Source organism: Haliotis rufescens, unplaced genomic scaffold, assembly GCF_023055435.1.
Source record: "Haliotis rufescens isolate VD_foot unplaced genomic scaffold, xgHalRufe1.0.p SCAF_261, whole genome shotgun sequence".
NCBI classification, from domain to species: domain Eukaryota; kingdom Metazoa; phylum Mollusca; class Gastropoda; order Lepetellida; family Haliotidae; genus Haliotis; species Haliotis rufescens.
Window position 1 is genome coordinate 15502 of NW_025963959.1, and position 25402 is coordinate 40903.

The 25402-nt window shown below is 44.7% G+C and overlaps 22 non-coding genes across 22 annotated transcripts; all 22 read right to left on the bottom strand.

Annotated features, from left to right (window-relative positions):
- Window positions 1–651: 651 nt before the first annotated feature.
- LOC125384080 lies at window positions 652–844 on the bottom strand. The gene has a single exon (XR_007222906.1). It is a non-coding gene; the product is annotated as a U2 spliceosomal RNA (small nuclear RNA).
- Window positions 845–1820: 976 nt separating this feature from the next.
- Window positions 1821–2013, bottom strand: LOC125384081. Its single transcript, XR_007222907.1, has one exon. It is a non-coding gene; the product is annotated as a U2 spliceosomal RNA (small nuclear RNA).
- Window positions 2014–2988: 975 nt separating this feature from the next.
- Window positions 2989–3181, bottom strand: LOC125384082. The gene has a single exon (XR_007222908.1). It is a non-coding gene; the product is annotated as a U2 spliceosomal RNA (small nuclear RNA).
- A 976-nt stretch (window positions 3182–4157) lies between these two features.
- Window positions 4158–4350, bottom strand: LOC125384083. Its single transcript, XR_007222909.1, has one exon. It is a non-coding gene; the product is annotated as a U2 spliceosomal RNA (small nuclear RNA).
- Window positions 4351–5326: 976 nt separating this feature from the next.
- Window positions 5327–5514, bottom strand: LOC125384111. The gene has a single exon (XR_007222937.1). It is a non-coding gene; the product is annotated as a U2 spliceosomal RNA (small nuclear RNA).
- A 977-nt stretch (window positions 5515–6491) lies between these two features.
- LOC125384085 lies at window positions 6492–6684 on the bottom strand. Its single transcript, XR_007222911.1, has one exon. It is a non-coding gene; the product is annotated as a U2 spliceosomal RNA (small nuclear RNA).
- Window positions 6685–7659: 975 nt separating this feature from the next.
- On the bottom strand, window positions 7660–7852 carry LOC125384086. The gene has a single exon (XR_007222912.1). It is a non-coding gene; the product is annotated as a U2 spliceosomal RNA (small nuclear RNA).
- A 976-nt stretch (window positions 7853–8828) lies between these two features.
- Window positions 8829–9022, bottom strand: LOC125384108. Its single transcript, XR_007222934.1, has one exon. It is a non-coding gene; the product is annotated as a U2 spliceosomal RNA (small nuclear RNA).
- A 977-nt stretch (window positions 9023–9999) lies between these two features.
- Window positions 10000–10193, bottom strand: LOC125384109. Its single transcript, XR_007222935.1, has one exon. It is a non-coding gene; the product is annotated as a U2 spliceosomal RNA (small nuclear RNA).
- Window positions 10194–11168: 975 nt separating this feature from the next.
- Window positions 11169–11361, bottom strand: LOC125384087. The gene has a single exon (XR_007222913.1). It is a non-coding gene; the product is annotated as a U2 spliceosomal RNA (small nuclear RNA).
- A 976-nt stretch (window positions 11362–12337) lies between these two features.
- Window positions 12338–12530, bottom strand: LOC125384088. The gene has a single exon (XR_007222914.1). It is a non-coding gene; the product is annotated as a U2 spliceosomal RNA (small nuclear RNA).
- Window positions 12531–13508: 978 nt separating this feature from the next.
- LOC125384089 lies at window positions 13509–13701 on the bottom strand. The gene has a single exon (XR_007222915.1). It is a non-coding gene; the product is annotated as a U2 spliceosomal RNA (small nuclear RNA).
- A 977-nt stretch (window positions 13702–14678) lies between these two features.
- LOC125384090 lies at window positions 14679–14871 on the bottom strand. The gene has a single exon (XR_007222916.1). It is a non-coding gene; the product is annotated as a U2 spliceosomal RNA (small nuclear RNA).
- Window positions 14872–15848: 977 nt separating this feature from the next.
- Window positions 15849–16041, bottom strand: LOC125384091. Its single transcript, XR_007222917.1, has one exon. It is a non-coding gene; the product is annotated as a U2 spliceosomal RNA (small nuclear RNA).
- Window positions 16042–17017: 976 nt separating this feature from the next.
- LOC125384092 lies at window positions 17018–17210 on the bottom strand. Its single transcript, XR_007222918.1, has one exon. It is a non-coding gene; the product is annotated as a U2 spliceosomal RNA (small nuclear RNA).
- A 977-nt stretch (window positions 17211–18187) lies between these two features.
- Window positions 18188–18380, bottom strand: LOC125384093. Its single transcript, XR_007222919.1, has one exon. It is a non-coding gene; the product is annotated as a U2 spliceosomal RNA (small nuclear RNA).
- A 976-nt stretch (window positions 18381–19356) lies between these two features.
- On the bottom strand, window positions 19357–19549 carry LOC125384094. The gene has a single exon (XR_007222920.1). It is a non-coding gene; the product is annotated as a U2 spliceosomal RNA (small nuclear RNA).
- Window positions 19550–20525: 976 nt separating this feature from the next.
- On the bottom strand, window positions 20526–20718 carry LOC125384096. The gene has a single exon (XR_007222922.1). It is a non-coding gene; the product is annotated as a U2 spliceosomal RNA (small nuclear RNA).
- A 977-nt stretch (window positions 20719–21695) lies between these two features.
- LOC125384097 lies at window positions 21696–21888 on the bottom strand. Its single transcript, XR_007222923.1, has one exon. It is a non-coding gene; the product is annotated as a U2 spliceosomal RNA (small nuclear RNA).
- Window positions 21889–22865: 977 nt separating this feature from the next.
- Window positions 22866–23058, bottom strand: LOC125384098. Its single transcript, XR_007222924.1, has one exon. It is a non-coding gene; the product is annotated as a U2 spliceosomal RNA (small nuclear RNA).
- Window positions 23059–24035: 977 nt separating this feature from the next.
- On the bottom strand, window positions 24036–24228 carry LOC125384099. The gene has a single exon (XR_007222925.1). It is a non-coding gene; the product is annotated as a U2 spliceosomal RNA (small nuclear RNA).
- Window positions 24229–25204: 976 nt separating this feature from the next.
- Window positions 25205–25397, bottom strand: LOC125384100. Its single transcript, XR_007222926.1, has one exon. It is a non-coding gene; the product is annotated as a U2 spliceosomal RNA (small nuclear RNA).
- Between the last annotated feature and the right edge of the window lie 5 nt (window positions 25398–25402).

Sequence of the window (25402 nt, forward strand, 5' to 3'; positions counted from 1 at the left end):
TGAGTGGAGTCGGGGAGGCAAGGGGAGACAGGCCAGCTTGAAGTAGCTTGGGCCCGACTTTGACAGAGTCGCGCGTGGGTAAGAAGAGTGACAATCCCATCCAAATTGCCCCAATGTATTAAATAAACTAAAGGTAAAGATACTTAAGGTGTCCAGCAAAGCGAAAAATGAATGAATTGTATGAAAAATTGCACTGATGACGAAAAAAAACCGACTGAACTGTAATGAATATTGGAAAATGAACTCACTTGCACAAAGTGTAATGACGCATCAGGCGTGTGTGTAGTTCTTTAAACATCTATTTAGGGGGATGCGACGTTGAAAACGTCTTGTAGTGACGAAGCAGACTGTTGTTGTGACGGCTGTGATTGTCTAGACGTCATTTCCGGCGTACGGCGTCATGGGGGACGGCCTTGGTTACGGGGGACTGTATGCAGCTGAAAGTTGAAAAATGCTACTTTTACAAACTTTTAGGGGTTGGTGTGGTTAAAGGACGGGCTGCACGTGTGAACAGGTATGTTTCTAAGGTTTAGAAGTAATAAAATAGAGTATCTATTGAGAACTAAGGGCGAAAAACGGAGCGGCAGTGCAAAATAAGACGAATGTGAAGATGTAGGCAAAGCTGAGAGTTCTAATTTTTGATTGAAATATGAGTGGTGGGCCATTCCCGGAGGTACTGCAATACCGGGTCAACCCGTGATGAGGGCGGAGCAAGCCCCGTGGCACCTCATCCCATTCTAAAAATCAGTTTAATATCGATGTCTCCATTAGGAGACGTATCAGATATTAAGCTGATAAGAACAGATACTACACTTTGATCTTAGCCAAAAGGCCGAGAAGCGATGCCGGTTGCCGGCTTGCGCCGCCAAAGTACATCTACTGACACAACATACCATTTAGCTGCTGTTTATTTACATGAAGCGCTTAAAATCAGTGGCCAGCAATATTACATGCACAAGTGAGTAAAAATGTTGACAGCACACGAGTGCGACACCCGACTGCAAGACGTTTGTGAAGATATTCAGCGTCTTTGATGAATGTAAAAATGGAGTAAATAGACCCATTTTGCTATGTATAAAGAGTGCGCCGATAAAACATGGCCAGACGTTGGGTAAACGTCCTGCAGCGACCCAGTCCAACGTGAATACCGGCCGCGACATTAGGACTTAATGAGTGGAGTCGGGGAGGCAAGGGGAGACAGGCCAGCTTGAAGTAGCTTGGGCCCGACTTTGACAGAGTCGCGCGTGGGTAAGAAGAGTGACAATCCCATCCAAATTGCCCCAATGTATTAAATAAACTAAAGGTAAAGATACTTAAGGTGTCCAGCAAAGCGAAAAATGAATGAATTGTATGAAAAATTGCACTGATGACGAAAAAAAACCGACTGAACTGTAATGAATATTGGAAAATGAACTCACTTGCACAAAGTGTAATGACGCATCAGGCGTGTGTGTAGTTCTTTAAACATCTATTTAGGGGGATGCGACGTTGAAAACGTCTTGTAGTGACGAAGCAGACTGTTGTTGTGACGGCGTGATTGTCTAGACGTCATTTCCGGCGTACGGCGTCATGGGGGACGGCCTTGGTTACGGGGGACTGTATGCAGCTGAAAGTTGAAAAATGCTACTTTTACAAACTTTTAGGGGTTGGTGTGGTTAAAGGACGGGCTGCACGTGTGAACAGGTATGTTTCTAAGGTTTAGAAGTAATAAAATAGAGTATCTATTGAGAACTAAGGGCGAAAAACGGAGCGGCAGTGCAAAATAAGACGAATGTGAAGATGTAGGCAAAGCTGAGAGTTCTAATTTTTGATTGAAATATGAGTGGTGGGCCATTCCCGGAGGTACTGCAATACCGGGTCAACCCGTGATGAGGGCGGAGCAAGCCCCGTGGCACCTCATCCCATTCTAAAAATCAGTTTAATATCGATGTCTCCATTAGGAGACGTATCAGATATTAAGCTGATAAGAACAGATACTACACTTTGATCTTAGCCAAAAGGCCGAGAAGCGATGCCGGTTGCCGGCTTGCGCCGCCAAAGTACATCTACTGACACAACATACCATTTAGCTGCTGTTTATTTACATGAAGCGCTTAAAATCAGTGGCCAGCAATATTACATGCACAAGTGAGTAAAAATGTTGACAGCACACGAGTGCGACACCCGACTGCAAGACGTTTGTGAAGATATTCAGCGTCTTTGATGAATGTAAAAATGGAGTAAATAGACCCATTTTGCTATGTATAAAGAGTGCGCCGATAAAACATGGCCAGACGTTGGGTAAACGTCCTGCAGCGACCCAGTCCAACGTGAATACCGGCCGCGACATTAGGACTTAATGAGTGGAGTCGGGGAGGCAAGGGGAGACAGGCCAGCTTGAAGTAGCTTGGGCCCGACTTTGACAGAGTCGCGCGTGGGTAAGAAGAGTGACAATCCCATCCAATTGCCCCAATGTATTAAATAAACTAAAGGTAAAGATACTTAAGGTGTCCAGCAAAGCGAAAAATGAATGAATTGTATGAAAAATTGCACTGATGACGAAAAAAAACCGACTGAACTGTAATGAATATTGGAAAATGAACTCACTTGCACAAAGTGTAATGACGCATCAGGCGTGTGTGTAGTTCTTTAAACATCTATTTAGGGGGATGCGACGTTGAAAACGTCTTGTAGTGACGAAGCAGACTGTTGTTGTGACGGCGTGATTGTCTAGACGTCATTTCCGGCGTACGGCGTCATGGGGGACGGCCTTGGTTACGGGGGACTGTATGCAGCTGAAAGTTGAAAAATGCTACTTTTACAAACTTTTAGGGGTTGGTGTGGTTAAAGGACGGGCTGCACGTGTGAACAGGTATGTTTCTAAGGTTTAGAAGTAATAAAATAGAGTATCTATTGAGAACTAAGGGCGAAAAACGGAGCGGCAGTGCAAAATAAGACGAATGTGAAGATGTAGGCAAAGCTGAGAGTTCTAATTTTTGATTGAAATATGAGTGGTGGGCCATTCCCGGAGGTACTGCAATACCGGGTCAACCCGTGATGAGGGCGGAGCAAGCCCCGTGGCACCTCATCCCATTCTAAAAATCAGTTTAATATCGATGTCTCCATTAGGAGACGTATCAGATATTAAGCTGATAAGAACAGATACTACACTTTGATCTTAGCCAAAAGGCCGAGAAGCGATGCCGGTTGCCGGCTTGCGCCGCCAAAGTACATCTACTGACACAACATACCATTTAGCTGCTGTTTATTTACATGAAGCGCTTAAAATCAGTGGCCAGCAATATTACATGCACAAGTGAGTAAAAATGTTGACAGCACACGAGTGCGACACCCGACTGCAAGACGTTTGTGAAGATATTCAGCGTCTTTGATGAATGTAAAAATGGAGTAAATAGACCCATTTTGCTATGTATAAAGAGTGCGCCGATAAAACATGGCCAGACGTTGGGTAAACGTCCTGCAGCGACCCAGTCCAACGTGAATACCGGCCGCGACATTAGGACTTAATGAGTGGAGTCGGGGAGGCAAGGGGAGACAGGCCAGCTTGAAGTAGCTTGGGCCCGACTTTGACAGAGTCGCGCGTGGGTAAGAAGAGTGACAATCCCATCCAAATTGCCCCAATGTATTAAATAAACTAAAGGTAAAGATACTTAAGGTGTCCAGCAAAGCGAAAAATGAATGAATTGTATGAAAAATTGCACTGATGACGAAAAAAAACCGACTGAACTGTAATGAATATTGGAAAATGAACTCACTTGCACAAAGTGTAATGACGCATCAGGCGTGTGTGTAGTTCTTTAAACATCTATTTAGGGGGATGCGACGTTGAAAACGTCTTGTAGTGACGAAGCAGACTGTTGTTGTGACGGCGTGATTGTCTAGACGTCATTTCCGGCGTACGGCGTCATGGGGGACGGCCTTGGTTACGGGGGACTGTATGCAGCTGAAAGTTGAAAAATGCTACTTTTACAAACTTTTAGGGGTTGGTGTGGTTAAAGGACGGGCTGCACGTGTGAACAGGTATGTTTCTAAGGTTTAGAAGTAATAAAATAGAGTATCTATTGAGAACTAAGGGCGAAAAACGGAGCGGCAGTGCAAAATAAGACGAATGTGAAGATGTAGGCAAAGCTGAGAGTTCTAATTTTTGATTGAAATATGAGTGGTGGGCCATTCCCGGAGGTACTGCAATACCGGGTCAACCCGTGATGAGGGCGGAGCAAGCCCCGTGGCACCTCATCCCATTCTAAAAATCAGTTTAATATCGATGTCTCCATTAGGAGACGTATCAGATATTAAGCTGATAAGAACAGATACTACACTTTGATCTTAGCCAAAAGGCCGAGAAGCGATGCCGGTTGCCGGCTTGCGCCGCCAAAGTACATCTACTGACACAACATACCATTTAGCTGCTGTTTATTTACATGAAGCGCTTAAAATCAGTGGCCAGCAATATTACATGCACAAGTGAGTAAAAATGTTGACAGCACACGAGTGCGACACCCGACTGCAAGACGTTTGTGAAGATATTCAGCGTCTTTGATGAATGTAAAAATGGAGTAAATAGACCCATTTTGCTATGTATAAAGAGTGCGCCGATAAAACATGGCCAGACGTTGGGTAAACGTCCTGCAGCGACCCAGTCCAACGTGAATACCGGCCGCGACATTAGGACTTAATGAGTGGAGTCGGGGAGGCAAGGGGAGACAGGCCAGCTTGAAGTAGCTTGGGCCCGACTTTGACAGAGTCGCGCGTGGGTAAGAAGAGTGACAATCCCATCCAAATTGCCCCAATGTATTAAATAAACTAAAGGTAAAGATACTTAAGGTGTCCAGCAAAGCGAAAAATGAATGAATTGTATGAAAAATTGCACTGATGACGAAAAAAAACCGACTGAACTGTAATGAATATTGGAAAATGAACTCACTTGCACAAAGTGTAATGACGCATCAGGCGTGTGTGTAGTTCTTTAAACATCTATTTAGGGGGATGCGACGTTGAAAACGTCTTGTAGTGACGAAGCAGACTGTTGTTGTGACGGCGTGATTGTCTAGACGTCATTTCCGGCGTACGGCGTCATGGGGGACGGCCTTGGTTACGGGGGACTGTATGCAGCTGAAAGTTGAAAAATGCTACTTTTACAAACTTTTAGGGGTTGGTGTGGTTAAAGGACGGGCTGCACGTGTGAACAGGTATGTTTCTAAGGTTTAGAAGTAATAAAATAGAGTATCTATTGAGAACTAAGGGCGAAAAACGGAGCGGCAGTGCAAAATAAGACGAATGTGAAGATGTAGGCAAAGCTGAGAGTTCTAATTTTTGATTGAAATATGAGTGGTGGGCCATTCCCGGAGGTACTGCAATACCGGGTCAACCCGTGATGAGGGCGGAGCAAGCCCCGTGGCACCTCATCCCATTCTAAAAATCAGTTTAATATCGATGTCTCCATTAGGAGACGTATCAGATATTAAGCTGATAAGAACAGACACTTTGATCTTAGCCAAAAGGCCGAGAAGCGATGCCGGTTGCCGGCTTGCGCCGCCAAAGTACATCTACTGACACAACATACCATTTAGCTGCTGTTTATTTACATGAAGCGCTTAAAATCAGTGGCCAGCAATATTACATGCACAAGTGAGTAAAAATGTTGACAGCACACGAGTGCGACACCCGACTGCAAGACGTTTGTGAAGATATTCAGCGTCTTTGATGAATGTAAAAATGGAGTAAATAGACCCATTTTGCTATGTATAAAGAGTGCGCCGATAAAACATGGCCAGACGTTGGGTAAACGTCCTGCAGCGACCCAGTCCAACGTGAATACCGGCCGCGACATTAGGACTTAATGAGTGGAGTCGGGGAGGCAAGGGGAGACAGGCCAGCTTGAAGTAGCTTGGGCCCGACTTTGACAGAGTCGCGCGTGGGTAAGAAGAGTGACAATCCCATCCAAATTGCCCCAATGTATTAAATAAACTAAAGGTAAAGATACTTAAGGTGTCCAGCAAAGCGAAAAATGAATGAATTGTATGAAAAATTGCACTGATGACGAAAAAAAAACCGACTGAACTGTAATGAATATTGGAAAATGAACTCACTTGCACAAAGTGTAATGACGCATCAGGCGTGTGTGTAGTTCTTTAAACATCTATTTAGGGGGATGCGACGTTGAAAACGTCTTGTAGTGACGAAGCAGACTGTTGTTGTGACGGCGTGATTGTCTAGACGTCATTTCCGGCGTACGGCGTCATGGGGGACGGCCTTGGTTACGGGGGACTGTATGCAGCTGAAAGTTGAAAAATGCTACTTTTACAAACTTTTAGGGGTTGGTGTGGTTAAAGGACGGGCTGCACGTGTGAACAGGTATGTTTCTAAGGTTTAGAAGTAATAAAATAGAGTATCTATTGAGAACTAAGGGCGAAAAACGGAGCGGCAGTGCAAAATAAGACGAATGTGAAGATGTAGGCAAAGCTGAGAGTTCTAATTTTTGATTGAAATATGAGTGGTGGGCCATTCCCGGAGGTACTGCAATACCGGGTCAACCCGTGATGAGGGCGGAGCAAGCCCCGTGGCACCTCATCCCATTCTAAAAATCAGTTTAATATCGATGTCTCCATTAGGAGACGTATCAGATATTAAGCTGATAAGAACAGATACTACACTTTGATCTTAGCCAAAAGGCCGAGAAGCGATGCCGGTTGCCGGCTTGCGCCGCCAAAGTACATCTACTGACACAACATACCATTTAGCTGCTGTTTATTTACATGAAGCGCTTAAAATCAGTGGCCAGCAATATTACATGCACAAGTGAGTAAAAATGTTGACAGCACACGAGTGCGACACCCGACTGCAAGACGTTTGTGAAGATATTCAGCGTCTTTGATGAATGTAAAAATGGAGTAAATAGACCCATTTTGCTATGTATAAAGAGTGCGCCGATAAAACATGGCCAGACGTTGGGTAAACGTCCTGCAGCGACCCAGTCCAACGTGAATACCGGCCGCGACATTAGGACTTAATGAGTGGAGTCGGGGAGGCAAGGGGAGACAGGCCAGCTTGAAGTAGCTTGGGCCCGACTTTGACAGAGTCGCGCGTGGGTAAGAAGAGTGACAATCCATCCAAATTGCCCCAATGTATTAAATAAACTAAAGGTAAAGATACTTAAGGTGTCCAGCAAAGCGAAAAATGAATGAATTGTATGAAAAATTGCACTGATGACGAAAAAAAAACCGACTGAACTGTAATGAATATTGGAAAATGAACTCACTTGCACAAAGTGTAATGACGCATCAGGCGTGTGTGTAGTTCTTTAAACATCTATTTAGGGGGATGCGACGTTGAAAACGTCTTGTAGTGACGAAGCAGACTGTTGTTGTGACGGCGTGATTGTCTAGACGTCATTTCCGGCGTACGGCGTCATGGGGGACGGCCTTGGTTACGGGGGACTGTATGCAGCTGAAAGTTGAAAAATGCTACTTTTACAAACTTTTAGGGGTTGGTGTGGTTAAAGGACGGGCTGCACGTGTGAACAGGTATGTTTCTAAGGTTTAGAAGTAATAAAATAGAGTATCTATTGAGAACTAAGGGCGAAAAACGGAGCGGCAGTGCAAAATAAGACGAATGTGAAGATGTAGGCAAAGCTGAGAGTTCTAATTTTGATTGAAATATGAGTGGTGGGCCATTCCCGGAGGTACTGCAATACCGGGTCAACCCGTGATGAGGGCGGAGCAAGCCCCGTGGCACCTCATCCCATTCTAAAAATCAGTTTAATATCGATGTCTCCATTAGGAGACGTATCAGATATTAAGCTGATAAGAACAGATACTACACTTTGATCTTAGCCAAAAGGCCGAGAAGCGATGCCGGTTGCCGGCTTGCGCCGCCAAAGTACATCTACTGACACAACATACCATTTAGCTGCTGTTTATTTACATGAAGCGCTTAAAATCAGTGGCCAGCAATATTACATGCACAAGTGAGTAAAAATGTTGACAGCACACGAGTGCGACACCCGACTGCAAGACGTTTGTGAAGATATTCAGCGTCTTTGATGAATGTAAAAATGGAGTAAATAGACCCATTTTGCTATGTATAAAGAGTGCGCCGATAAAACATGGCCAGACGTTGGGTAAACGTCCTGCAGCGACCCAGTCCAACGTGAATACCGGCCGCGACATTAGGACTTAATGAGTGGAGTCGGGGAGGCAAGGGGAGACAGGCCAGCTTGAAGTAGCTTGGGCCCGACTTTGACAGAGTCGCGCGTGGGTAAGAAGAGTGACAATCCCATCCAAATTGCCCCAATGTATTAAATAAACTAAAGGTAAAGATACTTAAGGTGTCCAGCAAAGCGAAAAATGAATGAATTGTATGAAAAATTGCACTGATGACGAAAAAAAACCGACTGAACTGTAATGAATATTGGAAAATGAACTCACTTGCACAAAGTGTAATGACGCATCAGGCGTGTGTGTAGTTCTTTAAACATCTATTTAGGGGGATGCGACGTTGAAAACGTCTTGTAGTGACGAAGCAGACTGTTGTTGTGACGGCGTGATTGTCTAGACGTCATTTCCGGCGTACGGCGTCATGGGGGACGGCCTTGGTTACGGGGGACTGTATGCAGCTGAAAGTTGAAAAATGCTACTTTTACAAACTTTTAGGGGTTGGTGTGGTTAAAGGACGGGCTGCACGTGTGAACAGGTATGTTTCTAAGGTTTAGAAGTAATAAAATAGAGTATCTATTGAGAACTAAGGGCGAAAAACGGAGCGGCAGTGCAAAATAAGACGAATGTGAAGATGTAGGCAAAGCTGAGAGTTCTAATTTTTGATTGAAATATGAGTGGTGGGCCATTTCCCGGAGGTACTGCAATACCGGGTCAACCCGTGATGAGGGCGGAGCAAGCCCCGTGGCACCTCATCCCATTCTAAAAATCAGTTTAATATCGATGTCTCCATTAGGAGACGTATCAGATATTAAGCTGATAAGAACAGATACTACACTTTGATCTTAGCCAAAAGGCCGAGAAGCGATGCCGGTTGCCGGCTTGCGCCGCCAAAGTACATCTACTGACACAACATACCATTTAGCTGCTGTTTATTTACATGAAGCGCTTAAAATCAGTGGCCAGCAATATTACATGCACAAGTGAGTAAAAATGTTGACAGCACACGAGTGCGACACCCGACTGCAAGACGTTTGTGAAGATATTCAGCGTCTTTGATGAATGTAAAAATGGAGTAAATAGACCCATTTTGCTATGTATAAAGAGTGCGCCGATAAAACATGGCCAGACGTTGGGTAAACGTCCTGCAGCGACCCAGTCCAACGTGAATACCGGCCGCGACATTAGGACTTAATGAGTGGAGTCGGGGAGGCAAGGGGAGACAGGCCAGCTTGAAGTAGCTTGGGCCCGACTTTGACAGAGTCGCGCGTGGGTAAGAAGAGTGACAATCCCATCCAAATTGCCCCAATGTATTAAATAAACTAAAGGTAAAGATACTTAAGGTGTCCAGCAAAGCGAAAAATGAATGAATTGTATGAAAAATTGCACTGATGACGAAAAAAAACCGACTGAACTGTAATGAATATTGGAAAATGAACTCACTTGCACAAAGTGTAATGACGCATCAGGCGTGTGTGTAGTTCTTTAAACATCTATTTAGGGGATGCGACGTTGAAAACGTCTTGTAGTGACGAAGCAGACTGTTGTTGTGACGGCGTGATTGTCTAGACGTCATTTCCGGCGTACGGCGTCATGGGGGACGGCCTTGGTTACGGGGGACTGTATGCAGCTGAAAGTTGAAAAATGCTACTTTTACAAACTTTTAGGGGTTGGTGTGGTTAAAGGACGGGCTGCACGTGTGAACAGGTATGTTTCTAAGGTTTAGAAGTAATAAAATAGAGTATCTATTGAGAACTAAGGGCGAAAAACGGAGGGCGGCAGTGCAAAATAAGACGAATGTGAAGATGTAGGCAAAGCTGAGAGTTCTAATTTTTGATTGAAATATGAGTGGTGGGCCATTCCCGGAGGTACTGCAATACCGGGTCAACCCGTGATGAGGGCGGAGCAAGCCCCGTGGCACCTCATCCCATTCTAAAAAATCAGTTTAATATCGATGTCTCCATTAGGAGACGTATCAGATATTAAGCTGATAAGAACAGATACTACACTTTGATCTTAGCCAAAAGGCCGAGAAGCGATGCCGGTTGCCGGCTTGCGCCGCCAAAGTACATCTACTGACACAACATACCATTTAGCTGCTGTTTATTTACATGAAGCGCTTAAAATCAGTGGCCAGCAATATTACATGCACAAGTGAGTAAAAATGTTGACAGCACACGAGTGCGACACCCGACTGCAAGACGTTTGTGAAGATATTCAGCGTCTTTGATGAATGTAAAATGGAGTAAATAGACCCATTTTGCTATGTATAAAGAGTGCGCCGATAAAACATGGCCAGACGTTGGGTAAACGTCCTGCAGCGACCCAGTCCAACGTGAATACCGGCCGCGACATTAGGACTTAATGAGTGGAGTCGGGGAGGCAAGGGGAGACAGGCCAGCTTGAAGTAGCTTGGGCCCGACTTTGACAGAGTCGCGCGTGGGTAAGAAGAGTGACAATCCCATCCAAATTGCCCCAATGTATTAAATAAACTAAAGGTAAAGATACTTAAGGTGTCCAGCAAAGCGAAAAATGAATGAATTGTATGAAAAATTGCACTGATGACGAAAAAAAACCGACTGAACTGTAATGAATATTGGAAAATGAACTCACTTGCACAAAGTGTAATGACGCATCAGGCGTGTGTGTAGTTCTTTAAACATCTATTTAGGGGGATGCGACGTTGAAAACGTCTTGTAGTGACGAAGCAGACTGTTGTTGTGACGGCGTGATTGTCTAGACGTCATTTCCGGCGTACGGCGTCATGGGGGACGGCCTTGGTTACGGGGGACTGTATGCAGCTGAAAGTTGAAAAATGCTACTTTTACAAACTTTTAGGGGTTGGTGTGGTTAAAGGACGGGCTGCACGTGTGAACAGGTATGTTTCTAAGGTTTAGAAGTAATAAAATAGAGTATCTATTGAGAACTAAGGGCGAAAAACGGAGCGGCAGTGCAAAATAAGACGAATGTGAAGATGTAGGCAAAGCTGAGAGTTCTAATTTTTGATTGAAATATGAGTGGTGGGCCATTCCCGGAGGTACTGCAATACCGGGTCAACCCGTGATGAGGGCGGAGCAAGCCCCGTGGCACCTCATCCCATTCTAAAAATCAGTTTAATATCGATGTCTCCATTAGGAGACGTATCAGATATTAAGCTGATAAGAACAGATACTACACTTTGATCTTAGCCAAAAGGCCGAGAAGCGATGCCGGTTGCCGGCTTGCGCCGCCAAAGTACATCTACTGACACAACATACCATTTAGCTGCTGTTTATTTACATGAAGCGCTTAAAATCAGTGGCCAGCAATATTACATGCACAAGTGAGTAAAAATGTTGACAGCACACGAGTGCGACACCCGACTGCAAGACGTTTGTGAAGATATTCAGCGTCTTTGATGAATGTAAAAATGGAGTAAATAGACCCATTTTGCTATGTATAAAGAGTGCGCCGATAAAACATGGCCAGACGTTGGGTAAACGTCCTGCAGCGACCCAGTCCAACGTGAATACCGGCCGCGACATTAGGACTTAATGAGTGGAGTCGGGGAGGCAAGGGGAGACAGGCCAGCTTGAAGTAGCTTGGGCCCGACTTTGACAGAGTCGCGCGTGGGTAAGAAGAGTGACAATCCCATCCAAATTGCCCCAATGTATTAAATAAACTAAAGGTAAAGATACTTAAGGTGTCCAGCAAAGCGAAAAATGAATGAATTGTATGAAAAATTGCACTGATGACGAAAAAAAACCGACTGAACTGTAATGAATATTGGAAAATGAACTCACTTGCACAAAGTGTAATGACGCATCAGGCGTGTGTGTAGTTCTTTAAACATCTATTTAGGGGGATGCGACGTTGAAAACGTCTTGTAGTGACGAAGCAGACTGTTGTTGTGACGGCGTGATTGTCTAGACGTCATTTCCGGCGTACGGCGTCATGGGGGACGGCCTTGGTTACGGGGGGACTGTATGCAGCTGAAAGTTGAAAAATGCTACTTTTACAAACTTTTAGGGTTGGTGTGGTTAAAGGACGGGCTGCACGTGTGAACAGGTATGTTTCTAAGGTTTAGAAGTAATAAAATAGAGTATCTATTGAGAACTAAGGGCGAAAAACGGAGCGGCAGTGCAAAATAAGACGAATGTGAAGATGTAGGCAAAGCTGAGAGTTCTAATTTTTGATTGAAATATGAGTGGTGGGCCATTCCCGGAGGTACTGCAATACCGGGTCAACCCGTGATGAGGGCGGAGCAAGCCCCGTGGCACCTCATCCCATTCTAAAAATCAGTTTAATATCGATGTCTCCATTAGGAGACGTATCAGATATTAAGCTGATAAGAACAGATACTACACTTTGATCTTAGCCAAAAGGCCGAGAAGCGATGCCGGTTGCCGGCTTGCGCCGCCAAAGTACATCTACTGACACAACATACCATTTAGCTGCTGTTTATTTACATGAAGCGCTTAAAATCAGTGGCCAGCAATATTACATGCACAAGTGAGTAAAAATGTTGACAGCACACGAGTGCGACACCCGACTGCAAGACGTTTGTGAAGATATTCAGCGTCTTTGATGAATGTAAAAATGGAGTAAATAGACCCATTTTGCTATGTATAAAGAGTGCGCCGATAAAACATGGCCAGACGTTGGGTAAACGTCCTGCAGCGACCCAGTCCAACGTGAATACCGGCCGCGACATTAGGACTTAATGAGTGGAGTCGGGGAGGCAAGGGGAGACAGGCCAGCTTGAAGTAGCTTGGGCCCGACTTTGACAGAGTCGCGCGTGGGTAAGAAGAGTGACAATCCCATCCAAATTGCCCCAATGTATTAAATAAACTAAAGGTAAAGATACTTAAGGTGTCCAGCAAAGCGAAAAATGAATGAATTGTATGAAAAATTGCACTGATGACGAAAAAAAAACCGACTGAACTGTAATGAATATTGGAAAATGAACTCACTTGCACAAAGTGTAATGACGCATCAGGCGTGTGTGTAGTTCTTTAAACATCTATTTAGGGGGATGCGACGTTGAAAACGTCTTGTAGTGACGAAGCAGACTGTTGTTGTGACGGCGTGATTGTCTAGACGTCATTTCCGGCGTACGGCGTCATGGGGGACGGCCTTGGTTACGGGGGACTGTATGCAGCTGAAAGTTGAAAAATGCTACTTTTACAAACTTTTAGGGGTTGGTGTGGTTAAAGGACGGGCTGCACGTGTGAACAGGTATGTTTCTAAAGGTTTAGAAGTAATAAAATAGAGTATCTATTGAGAACTAAGGGCGAAAAACGGAGCGGCAGTGCAAAATAAGACGAATGTGAAGATGTAGGCAAAGCTGAGAGTTCTAATTTTTGATTGAAATATGAGTGGTGGGCCATTCCCGGAGGTACTGCAATACCGGGTCAACCCGTGATGAGGGCGGAGCAAGCCCCGTGGCACCTCATCCCATTCTAAAAATCAGTTTAATATCGATGTCTCCATTAGGAGACGTATCAGATATTAAGCTGATAAGAACAGATACTACACTTTGATCTTAGCCAAAAGGCCGAGAAGCGATGCCGGTTGCCGGCTTGCGCCGCCAAAGTACATCTACTGACACAACATTACCATTTAGCTGCTGTTTATTTACATGAAGCGCTTAAAATCAGTGGCCAGCAATATTACATGCACAAGTGAGTAAAAATGTTGACAGCACACGAGTGCGACACCCGACTGCAAGACGTTTGTGAAGATATTCAGCGTCTTTGATGAATGTAAAAATGGAGTAAATAGACCCATTTTGCTATGTATAAAGAGTGCGCCGATAAAACATGGCCAGACGTTGGGTAAACGTCCTGCAGCGACCCAGTCCAACGTGAATACCGGCCGCGACATTAGGACTTAATGAGTGGAGTCGGGGAGGCAAGGGGAGACAGGCCAGCTTGAAGTAGCTTGGGCCCGACTTTGACAGAGTCGCGCGTGGGTAAGAAGAGTGACAATCCCATCCAAATTGCCCCAATGTATTAAATAAACTAAAGGTAAAGATACTTAAGGTGTCCAGCAAAGCGAAAAATGAATGAATTGTATGAAAAATTGCACTGATGACGAAAAAAAACCGACTGAACTGTAATGAATATTGGAAAATGAACTCACTTGCACAAAGTGTAATGACGCATCAGGCGTGTGTGTAGTTCTTTAAACATCTATTTAGGGGGATGCGACGTTGAAAACGTCTTGTAGTGACGAAGCAGACTGTTGTTGTGACGGCGTGATTGTCTAGACGTCATTTCCGGCGTACGGCGTCATGGGGGACGGCCTTGGTTACGGGGGACTGTATGCAGCTGAAAGTTGAAAAATGCTACTTTTACAAACTTTTAGGGGTTGGTGTGGTTAAAGGACGGGCTGCACGTGTGAACAGGTATGTTTCTAAGGTTTAGAAGTAATAAAATAGAGTATCTATTGAGAACTAAGGGCGAAAAACGGAGCGGCAGTGCAAAATAAGACGAATGTGAAGATGTAGGCAAAGCTGAGAGTTCTAATTTTTGATTGAAATATGAGTGGTGGGCCATTCCCGGAGGTACTGCAATACCGGGTCAACCCGTGATGAGGGCGGAGCAAGCCCCGTGGCACCTCATCCCATTCTAAAAATCAGTTTAATATCGATGTCTCCATTAGGAGACGTATCAGATATTAAGCTGATAAGAACAGATACTACACTTTGATCTTAGCCAAAAGGCCGAGAAGCGATGCCGGTTGCCGGCTTGCGCCGCCAAAGTACATCTACTGACACAACATACCATTTAGCTGCTGTTTATTTACATGAAGCGCTTAAAATCAGTGGCCAGCAATATTACATGCACAAGTGAGTAAAAATGTTGACAGCACACGAGTGCGACACCCGACTGCAAGACGTTTGTGAAGATATTCAGCGTCTTTGATGAATGTAAAAATGGAGTAAATAGACCCATTTTGCTATGTATAAAGAGTGCGCCGATAAAACATGGCCAGACGTTGGGTAAACGTCCTGCAGCGACCCAGTCCAACGTGAATACCGGCCGCGACATTAGGACTTAATGAGTGGAGTCGGGGAGGCAAGGGGAGACAGGCCAGCTTGAAGTAGCTTGGGCCCGACTTTGACAGAGTCGCGCGTGGGTAAGAAGAGTGACAATCCCATCCAAATTGCCCCAATGTATTAAATAAACTAAAGGTAAAGATACTTAAGGTGTCCAGCAAAGCGAAAAATGAATGAATTGTATGAAAAATTGCACTGATGACGAAAAAAAACCGACTGAACTGTAATGAATATTGGAAAATGAACTCACTTGCACAAAGTGTAATGACGCATCAGGCGTGTGTGTAGTTCTTTAAACATCTATTTAGGGGGATGCGACGTTGAAAACGTCTTGTAGTGACGAAGCAGACTGTTGTTGTGACGGCGTGATTGTCTAGACGTCATTTCCGGCGTACGGCGTCATGGGGGGACGGCCTTGGTTACGGGGGACTGTATGCAGCTGAAAGTTGAAAAATGCTACTTTTACAAACTTTTAGGGGTTGGTGTGGTTAAAGGACGGGCTGCACGTGTGAACAGGTATGTTTCTAAGGTTTAGAAGTAATAAAATAGAGTATCTATTGAGAACTAAGGGCGAAAAACGGAGCGGCAGTGCAAAATAAGACGAATGTGAAGATGTAGGCAAAGCTGAGAGTTCTAATTTTTGATTGAAATATGAGTGGTGGGCCATTCCCGGAGGTACTGCAATACCGGGTCAACCCGTGATGAGGGCGGAGCAAGCCCCGTGGCACCTCATCCCATTCTAAAAATCAGTTTAATATCGATGTCTCCATTAGGAGACGTATCAGATATTAAGCTGATAAGAACAGATACTACACTTTGATCTTAGCCAAAAGGCCGAGAAGCGATGCCGGTTGCCGGCTTGCGCCGCCAAAGTACATCTACTGACACAACATACCATTTAGCTGCTGTTTATTTACATGAAGCGCTTAAAATCAGTGGCCAGCAATATTACATGCACAAGTGAGTAAAAATGTTGACAGCACACGAGTGCGACACCCGACTGCAAGACGTTTGTGAAGATATTCAGCGTCTTTGATGAATGTAAAAATGGAGTAAATAGACCCATTTTGCTATGTATAAAGAGTGCGCCGATAAAACATGGCCAGACGTTGGGTAAACGTCCTGCAGCGACCCAGTCCAACGTGAATACCGGCCGCGACATTAGGACTTAATGAGTGGAGTCGGGGAGGCAAGGGGAGACAGGCCAGCTTGAAGTAGCTTGGGCCCGACTTTGACAGAGTCGCGCGTGGGTAAGAAGAGTGACAATCCCATCCAAATTGCCCCAATGTATTAAATAAACTAAAGGTAAAGATACTTAAGGTGTCCAGCAAAGCGAAAAATGAATGAATTGTATGAAAAATTGCACTGATGACGAAAAAAAACCGACTGAACTGTAATGAATATTGGAAAATGAACTCACTTGCACAAAGTGTAATGACGCATCAGGCGTGTGTGTAGTTCTTTAAACATCTATTTAGGGGGATGCGACGTTGAAAACGTCTTGTAGTGACGAAGCAGACTGTTGTTGTGACGGCGTGATTGTCTAGACGTCATTTCCGGCGTACGGCGTCATGGGGGACGGCCTTGGTTACGGGGGACTGTATGCAGCTGAAAGTTGAAAAATGCTACTTTTACAAACTTTTAGGGGTTGGTGTGGTTAAAGGACGGGCTGCACGTGTGAACAGGTATGTTTCTAAGGTTTAGAAGTAATAAAATAGAGTATCTATTGAGAACTAAGGGCGAAAAACGGAGCGGCAGTGCAAAATAAGACGAATGTGAAGATGTAGGCAAAGCTGAGAGTTCTAATTTTTGATTGAAATATGAGTGGTGGGCCATTCCCGGAGGTACTGCAATACCGGGTCAACCCGTGATGAGGGCGGAGCAAGCCCCGTGGCACCTCATCCCATTCTAAAAATCAGTTTAATATCGATGTCTCCATTAGGAGACGTATCAGATATTAAGCTGATAAGAACAGATACTACACTTTGATCTTAGCCAAAAGGCCGAGAAGCGATGCCGGTTGCCGGCTTGCGCCGCCAAAGTACATCTACTGACACAACATACCATTTAGCTGCTGTTTATTTACATGAAGCGCTTAAAATCAGTGGCCAGCAATATTACATGCACAAGTGAGTAAAAATGTTGACAGCACACGAGTGCGACACCCGACTGCAAGACGTTTGTGAAGATATTCAGCGTCTTTGATGAATGTAAAAATGGAGTAAATAGACCCATTTTGCTATGTATAAAGAGTGCGCCGATAAAACATGGCCAGACGTTGGGTAAACGTCCTGCAGCGACCCAGTCCAACGTGAATACCGGCCGCGACATTAGGACTTAATGAGTGGAGTCGGGGAGGCAAGGGGAGACAGGCCAGCTTGAAGTAGCTTGGGCCCGACTTTGACAGAGTCGCGCGTGGGTAAGAAGAGTGACAATCCCATCCAAATTGCCCCAATGTATTAAATAAACTAAAGGTAAAGATACTTAAGGTGTCCAGCAAAGCGAAAAATGAATGAATTGTATGAAAAATTGCACTGATGACGAAAAAAAACCGACTGAACTGTAATGAATATTGGAAAATGAACTCACTTGCACAAAGTGTAATGACGCATCAGGCGTGTGTGTAGTTCTTTAAACATCTATTTAGGGGGATGCGACGTTGAAAACGTCTTGTAGTGACGAAGCAGACTGTTGTTGTGACGGCGTGATTGTCTAGACGTCATTTCCGGCGTACGGCGTCATGGGGGACGGCCTTGGTTACGGGGGACTGTATGCAGCTGAAAGTTGAAAAATGCTACTTTTACAAACTTTTAGGGGTTGGTGTGGTTAAAGGACGGGCTGCACGTGTGAACAGGTATGTTTCTAAGGTTTAGAAGTAATAAAATAGAGTATCTATTGAGAACTAAGGGCGAGAAAACGGAGCGGCAGTGCAAAATAAGACGAATGTGAAGATGTAGGCAAAGCTGAGAGTTCTAATTTTTGATTGAAATATGAGTGGTGGGCCATTCCCGGAGGTACTGCAATACCGGGTCAACCCGTGATGAGGGCGGAGCAAGCCCCGTGGCACCTCATCCCATTCTAAAAATCAGTTTAATATCGATGTCTCCATTAGGAGACGTATCAGATATTAAGCTGATAAGAACAGATACTACACTTTGATCTTAGCCAAAAGGCCGAGAAGCGATGCCGGTTGCCGGCTTGCGCCGCCAAAGTACATCTACTGACACAACATACCATTTAGCTGCTGTTTATTTACATGAAGCGCTTAAAATCAGTGGCCAGCAATATTACATGCACAAGTGAGTAAAAATGTTGACAGCACACGAGTGCGACACCCGACTGCAAGACGTTTGTGAAGATATTCAGCGTCTTTGATGAATGTAAAAATGGAGTAAATAGACCCATTTTGCTATGTATAAAGAGTGCGCCGATAAAACATGGCCAGACGTTGGGTAAACGTCCTGCAGCGACCCAGTCCAACGTGAATACCGGCCGCGACATTAGGACTTAATGAGTGGAGTCGGGGAGGCAAGGGGAGACAGGCCAGCTTGAAGTAGCTTGGGCCCGACTTTGACAGAGTCGCGCGTGGGTAAGAAGAGTGACAATCCCATCCAAATTGCCCCAATGTATTAAATAAACTAAAGGTAAAGATACTTAAGGTGTCCAGCAAAGCGAAAAATGAATGAATTGTATGAAAAATTGCACTGATGACGAAAAAAAACCGACTGAACTGTAATGAATATTGGAAAATGAACTCACTTGCACAAAGTGTAATGACGCATCAGGCGTGTGTGTAGTTCTTTAAACATCTATTTAGGGGGATGCGACGTTGAAAACGTCTTGTAGTGACGAAGCAGACTGTTGTTGTGACGGCGTGATTGTCTAGACGTCATTTCCGGCGTACGGCGTCATGGGGGACGGCCTTGGTTACGGGGGACTGTATGCAGCTGAAAGTTGAAAAATGCTACTTTTACAAACTTTTAGGGGTTGGTGTGGTTAAAGGACGGGCTGCACGTGTGAACAGGTATGTTTCTAAGGTTTAGAAGTAATAAAATAGAGTATCTATTGAGAACTAAGGGCGAAAAACGGAGCGGCAGTGCAAAATAAGACGAATGTGAAGATGTAGGCAAAGCTGAGAGTTCTAATTTTTGATTGAAATATGAGTGGTGGGCCATTCCCGGAGGTACTGCAATACCGGGTCAACCCGTGATGAGGGCGGAGCAAGCCCCGTGGCACCTCATCCCATTCTAAAAATCAGTTTAATATCGATGTCTCCATTAGGAGACGTATCAGATATTAAGCTGATAAGAACAGATACTACACTTTGATCTTAGCCAAAAGGCCGAGAAGCGATGCCGGTTGCCGGCTTGCGCCGCCAAAGTACATCTACTGACACAACATACCATTTAGCTGCTGTTTATTTACATGAAGCGCTTAAAATCAGTGGCCAGCAATATTACATGCACAAGTGAGTAAAAATGTTGACAGCACACGAGTGCGACACCCGACTGCAAGACGTTTGTGAAGATATTCAGCGTCTTTGATGAATGTAAAAATGGAGTAAATAGACCCATTTTGCTATGTATAAAGAGTGCGCCGATAAAACATGGCCAGACGTTGGGTAAACGTCCTGCAGCGACCCAGTCCAACGTGAATACCGGCCGCGACATTAGGACTTAATGAGTGGAGTCGGGGAGGCAAGGGGAGACAGGCCAGCTTGAAGTAGCTTGGGCCCGACTTTGACAGAGTCGCGCGTGGGTAAGAAGAGTGACAATCCCATCCAAATTGCCCCAATGTATTAAATAAACTAAAGGTAAAGATACTTAAGGTGTCCAGCAAAGCGAAAAATGAATGAATTGTATGAAAAATTGCACTGATGACGAAAAAAAACCGACTGAACTGTAATGAATATTGGAAAATGAACTCACTTGCACAAAGTGTAATGACGCATCAGGCGTGTGTGTAGTTCTTTAAACATCTATTTAGGGGGATGCGACGTTGAAAACGTCTTGTAGTGACGAAGCAGACTGTTGTTGTGACGGCGTGATTGTCTAGACGTCATTTCCGGCGTACGGCGTCATGGGGGACGGCCTTGGTTACGGGGGACTGTATGCAGCTGAAAGTTGAAAAATGCTACTTTTACAAACTTTTAGGGGTTGGTGTGGTTAAAGGACGGGCTGCACGTGTGAACAGGTATGTTTCTAAGGTTTAGAAGTAATAAAATAGAGTATCTATTGAGAACTAAGGGCGAAAAACGGAGCGGCAGTGCAAAATAAGACGAATGTGAAGATGTAGGCAAAGCTGAGAGTTCTAATTTTTGATTGAAATATGAGTGGTGGGCCATTCCCGGAGGTACTGCAATACCGGGTCAACCCGTGATGAGGGCGGAGCAAGCCCCGTGGCACCTCATCCCATTCTAAAAATCAGTTTAATATCGATGTCTCCATTAGGAGACGTATCAGATATTAAGCTGATAAGAACAGATACTACACTTTGATCTTAGCCAAAAGGCCGAGAAGCGATGCCGGTTGCCGGCTTGCGCCGCCAAAGTACATCTACTGACACAACATACCATTTAGCTGCTGTTTATTTACATGAAGCGCTTAAAATCAGTGGCCAGCAATATTACATGCACAAGTGAGTAAAAAATGTTGACAGCACACGAGTGCGACACCCGACTGCAAGACGTTTGTGAAGATATTCAGCGTCTTTGATGAATGTAAAAATGGAGTAAATAGACCCATTTTGCTATGTATAAAGAGTGCGCCGATAAAACATGGCCAGACGTTGGGTAAACGTCCTGCAGCGACCCAGTCCAACGTGAATACCGGCCGCGACATTAGGACTTAATGAGTGGAGTCGGGGAGGCAAGGGGAGACAGGCCAGCTTGAAGTAGCTTGGGCCCGACTTTGACAGAGTCGCGCGTGGGTAAGAAGAGTGACAATCCCATCCAAATTGCCCCAATGTATTAAATAAACTAAAGGTAAAGATACTTAAGGTGTCCAGCAAAGCGAAAAATGAATGAATTGTATGAAAAATTGCACTGATGACGAAAAAAAACCGACTGAACTGTAATGAATATTGGAAAATGAACTCACTTGCACAAAGTGTAATGACGCATCAGGCGTGTGTGTAGTTCTTTAAACATCTATTTAGGGGGATGCGACGTTGAAAACGTCTTGTAGTGACGAAGCAGACTGTTGTTGTGACGGCGTGATTGTCTAGACGTCATTTCCGGCGTACGGCGTCATGGGGGACGGCCTTGGTTACGGGGGACTGTATGCAGCTGAAAGTTGAAAAATGCTACTTTTACAAACTTTTAGGGGTTGGTGTGGTTAAAGGACGGGCTGCACGTGTGAACAGGTATGTTTCTAAGGTTTAGAAGTAATAAAATAGAGTATCTATTGAGAACTAAGGGCGAAAAACGGAGCGGCAGTGCAAAATAAGACGAATGTGAAGATGTAGGCAAAGCTGAGAGTTCTAATTTTTGATTGAAATATGAGTGGTGGGCCATTCCCGGAGGTACTGCAATACCGGGTCAACCCGTGATGAGGGCGGAGCAAGCCCCGTGGCACCTCATCCCATTCTAAAAATCAGTTTAATATCGATGTCTCCATTAGGAGACGTATCAGATATTAAGCTGATAAGAACAGATACTACACTTTGATCTTAGCCAAAAGGCCGAGAAGCGATGCCGGTTGCCGGCTTGCGCCGCCAAAGTACATCTACTGACACAACATACCATTTAGCTGCTGTTTATTTACATGAAGCGCTTAAAATCAGTGGCCAGCAATATTACATGCACAAGTGAGTAAAAATGTTGACAGCACACGAGTGCGACACCCGACTGCAAGACGTTTGTGAAGATATTCAGCGTCTTTGATGAATGTAAAAATGGAGTAAATAGACCCATTTTGCTATGTATAAAGAGTGCGCCGATAAAACATGGCCAGACGTTGGGTAAACGTCCTGCAGCGACCCAGTCCAACGTGAATACCGGCCGCGACATTAGGACTTAATGAGTGGAGTCGGGGAGGCAAGGGGAGACAGGCCAGCTTGAAGTAGCTTGGGCCCGACTTTGACAGAGTCGCGCGTGGGTAAGAAGAGTGACAATCCCATCCAAATTGCCCCAATGTATTAAATAAACTAAAGGTAAAGATACTTAAGGTGTCCAGCAAAGCGAAAAATGAATGAATTGTATGAAAAATTGCACTGATGACGAAAAAAAAACCGACTGAACTGTAATGAATATTGGAAAATGAACTCACTTGCACAAAGTGTAATGACGCATCAGGCGTGTGTGTAGTTCTTTAAACATCTATTTAGGGGGATGCGACGTTGAAAACGTCTTGTAGTGACGAAGCAGACTGTTGTTGTGACGGCGTGATTGTCTAGACGTCATTTCCGGCGTACGGCGTCATGGGGGACGGCCTTGGTTACGGGGGACTGTATGCAGCTGAAAGTTGAAAAATGCTACTTTTACAAACTTTTAGGGGTTGGTGTGGTTAAAGGACGGGCTGCACGTGTGAACAGGTATGTTTCTAAGGTTTAGAAGTAATAAAATAGAGTATCTATTGAGAACTAAGGGCGAAAAACGGAGCGGCAGTGCAAAATAAGACGAATGTGAAGATGTAGGCAAAGCTGAGAGTTCTAATTTTTGATTGAAATATGAGTGGTGGGCCATTCCCGGAGGTACTGCAATACCGGGTCAACCCGTGATGAGGGCGGAGCAAGCCCCGTGGCACCTCATCCCATTCTAAAAATCAGTTTAATATCGATGTCTCCATTAGGAGACGTATCAGATATTAAGCTGATAAGAACAGATACTACACTTTGATCTTAGCCAAAAGGCCGAGAAGCGATGCCGGTTGCCGGCTTGCGCCGCCAAAGTACATCTACTGACACAACATACCATTTAGCTGCTGTTTATTTACATGAAGCGCTTAAAATCAGTGGCCAGCAATATTACATGCACAAGTGAGTAAAAATGTTGACAGCACACGAGTGCGACACCCGACTGCAAGACGTTTGTGAAGATATTCAGCGTCTTTGATGAATGTAAAAATGGAGTAAATAGACCCATTTTGCTATGTATAAAGAGTGCGCCGATAAAACATGGCCAGACGTTGGGTAAACGTCCTGCAGCGACCCAGTCCAACGTGAATACCGGCCGCGACATTAGGACTTAATGAGTGGAGTCGGGGAGGCAAGGGGAGACAGGCCAGCTTGAAGTAGCTTGGGCCCGACTTTGACAGAGTGCGCGCGTGGGTAAGAAGAGTGACAATCCCATCCAAATTGCCCCAATGTATTAAATAAACTAAAGGTAAAGATACTTAAGGTGTCCAGCAAAGCGAAAAATGAATGAATTGTATGAAAAATTGCACTGATGACGAAAAAAAACCGACTGAACTGTAATGAATATTGGAAAATGAACTCACTTGCACAAAGTGTAATGACGCATCAGGCGTGTGTGTAGTTCTTTAAACATCTATTTAGGGGGATGCGACGTTGAAAACGTCTTGTAGTGACGAAGCAGACTGTTGTTGTGACGGCGTGATTGTCTAGACGTCATTTCCGGCGTACGGCGTCATGGGGGACGGCCTTGGTTACGGGGGACTGTATGCAGCTGAAAGTTGAAAAATGCTACTTTTACAAACTTTTAGGGGTTGGTGTGGTTAAAGGACGGGCTGCACGTGTGAACAGGTATGTTTCTAAGGTTTAGAAGTAATAAAATAGAGTATCTATTGAGAACTAAGGGCGAAAAACGGAGCGGCAGTGCAAAATAAGACGAATGTGAAGATGTAGGCAAAGCTGAGAGTTCTAATTTTTGATTGAAATATGAGTGGTGGGCCATTCCCGGAGGTACTGCAATACCGGGTCAACCCGTGATGAGGGCGGAGCAAGCCCCGTGGCACCTCATCCCATTCTAAAAATCAGTTTAATATCGATGTCTCCATTAGGAGACGTATCAGATATTAAGCTGATAAGAACAGATACTACACTTTGATCTTAGCCAAAAGGCCGAGAAGCGATGCCGGTTGCCGGCTTGCGCCGCCAAAGTACATCTACTGACACAACATACCATTTAGCTGCTGTTTATTTACATGAAGCGCTTAAAATCAGTGGCCAGCAATATTACATGCACAAGTGAGTAAAAATGTTGACAGCACACGAGTGCGACACCCGACTGCAAGACGTTTGTGAAGATATTCAGCGTCTTTGATGAATGTAAAAATGGAGTAAATAGACCCATTTTGCTATGTATAAAGAGTGCGCCGATAAAACATGGCCAGACGTTGGGTAAACGTCCTGCAGCGACCCAGTCCAACGTGAATACCGGCCGCGACATTAGGACTTAATGAGTGGAGTCGGGGAGGCAAGGGGAGACAGGCCAGCTTGAAGTAGCTTGGGCCCGACTTTGACAGAGTCGCGCGTGGGTAAGAAGAGTGACAATCCCATCCAAATTGCCCCAATGTATTAAATAAACTAAAGGTAAAGATACTTAAGGTGTCCAGCAAAGCGAAAAATGAATGAATTGTATGAAAAATTGCACTGATGACGAAAAAAAACCGACTGAACTGTAATGAATATTGGAAAATGAACTCACTTGCACAAAGTGTAATGACGCATCAGGCGTGTGTGTAGTTCTTTAAACATCTATTTAGGGGGATGCGACGTTGAAAACGTCTTGTAGTGACGAAGCAGACTGTTGTTGTGACGGCGTGATTGTCTAGACGTCATTTCCGGCGTACGGCGTCATGGGGGACGGCCTTGGTTACGGGGGACTGTATGCAGCTGAAAGTTGAAAAATGCTACTTTTACAAACTTTTAGGGGTTGGTGTGGTTAAAGGACGGGCTGCACGTGTGAACAGGTATGTTTCTAAGGTTTAGAAGTAATAAAATAGAGTATCTATTGAGAACTAAGGGCGAAAAACGGAGCGGCAGTGCAAAATAAGACGAATGTGAAGATGTAGGCAAAGCTGAGAGTTCTAATTTTTGATTGAAATATGAGTGGTGGGCCATTCCCGGAGGTACTGCAATACCGGGTCAACCCGTGATGAGGGCGGAGCAAGCCCCGTGGCACCTCATCCCATTCTAAAAATCAGTTTAATATCGATGTCTCCATTAGGAGACGTATCAGATATTAAGCTGATAAGAACAGATACTACACTTTGATCTTAGCCAAAAGGCCGAGAAGCGATGCCGG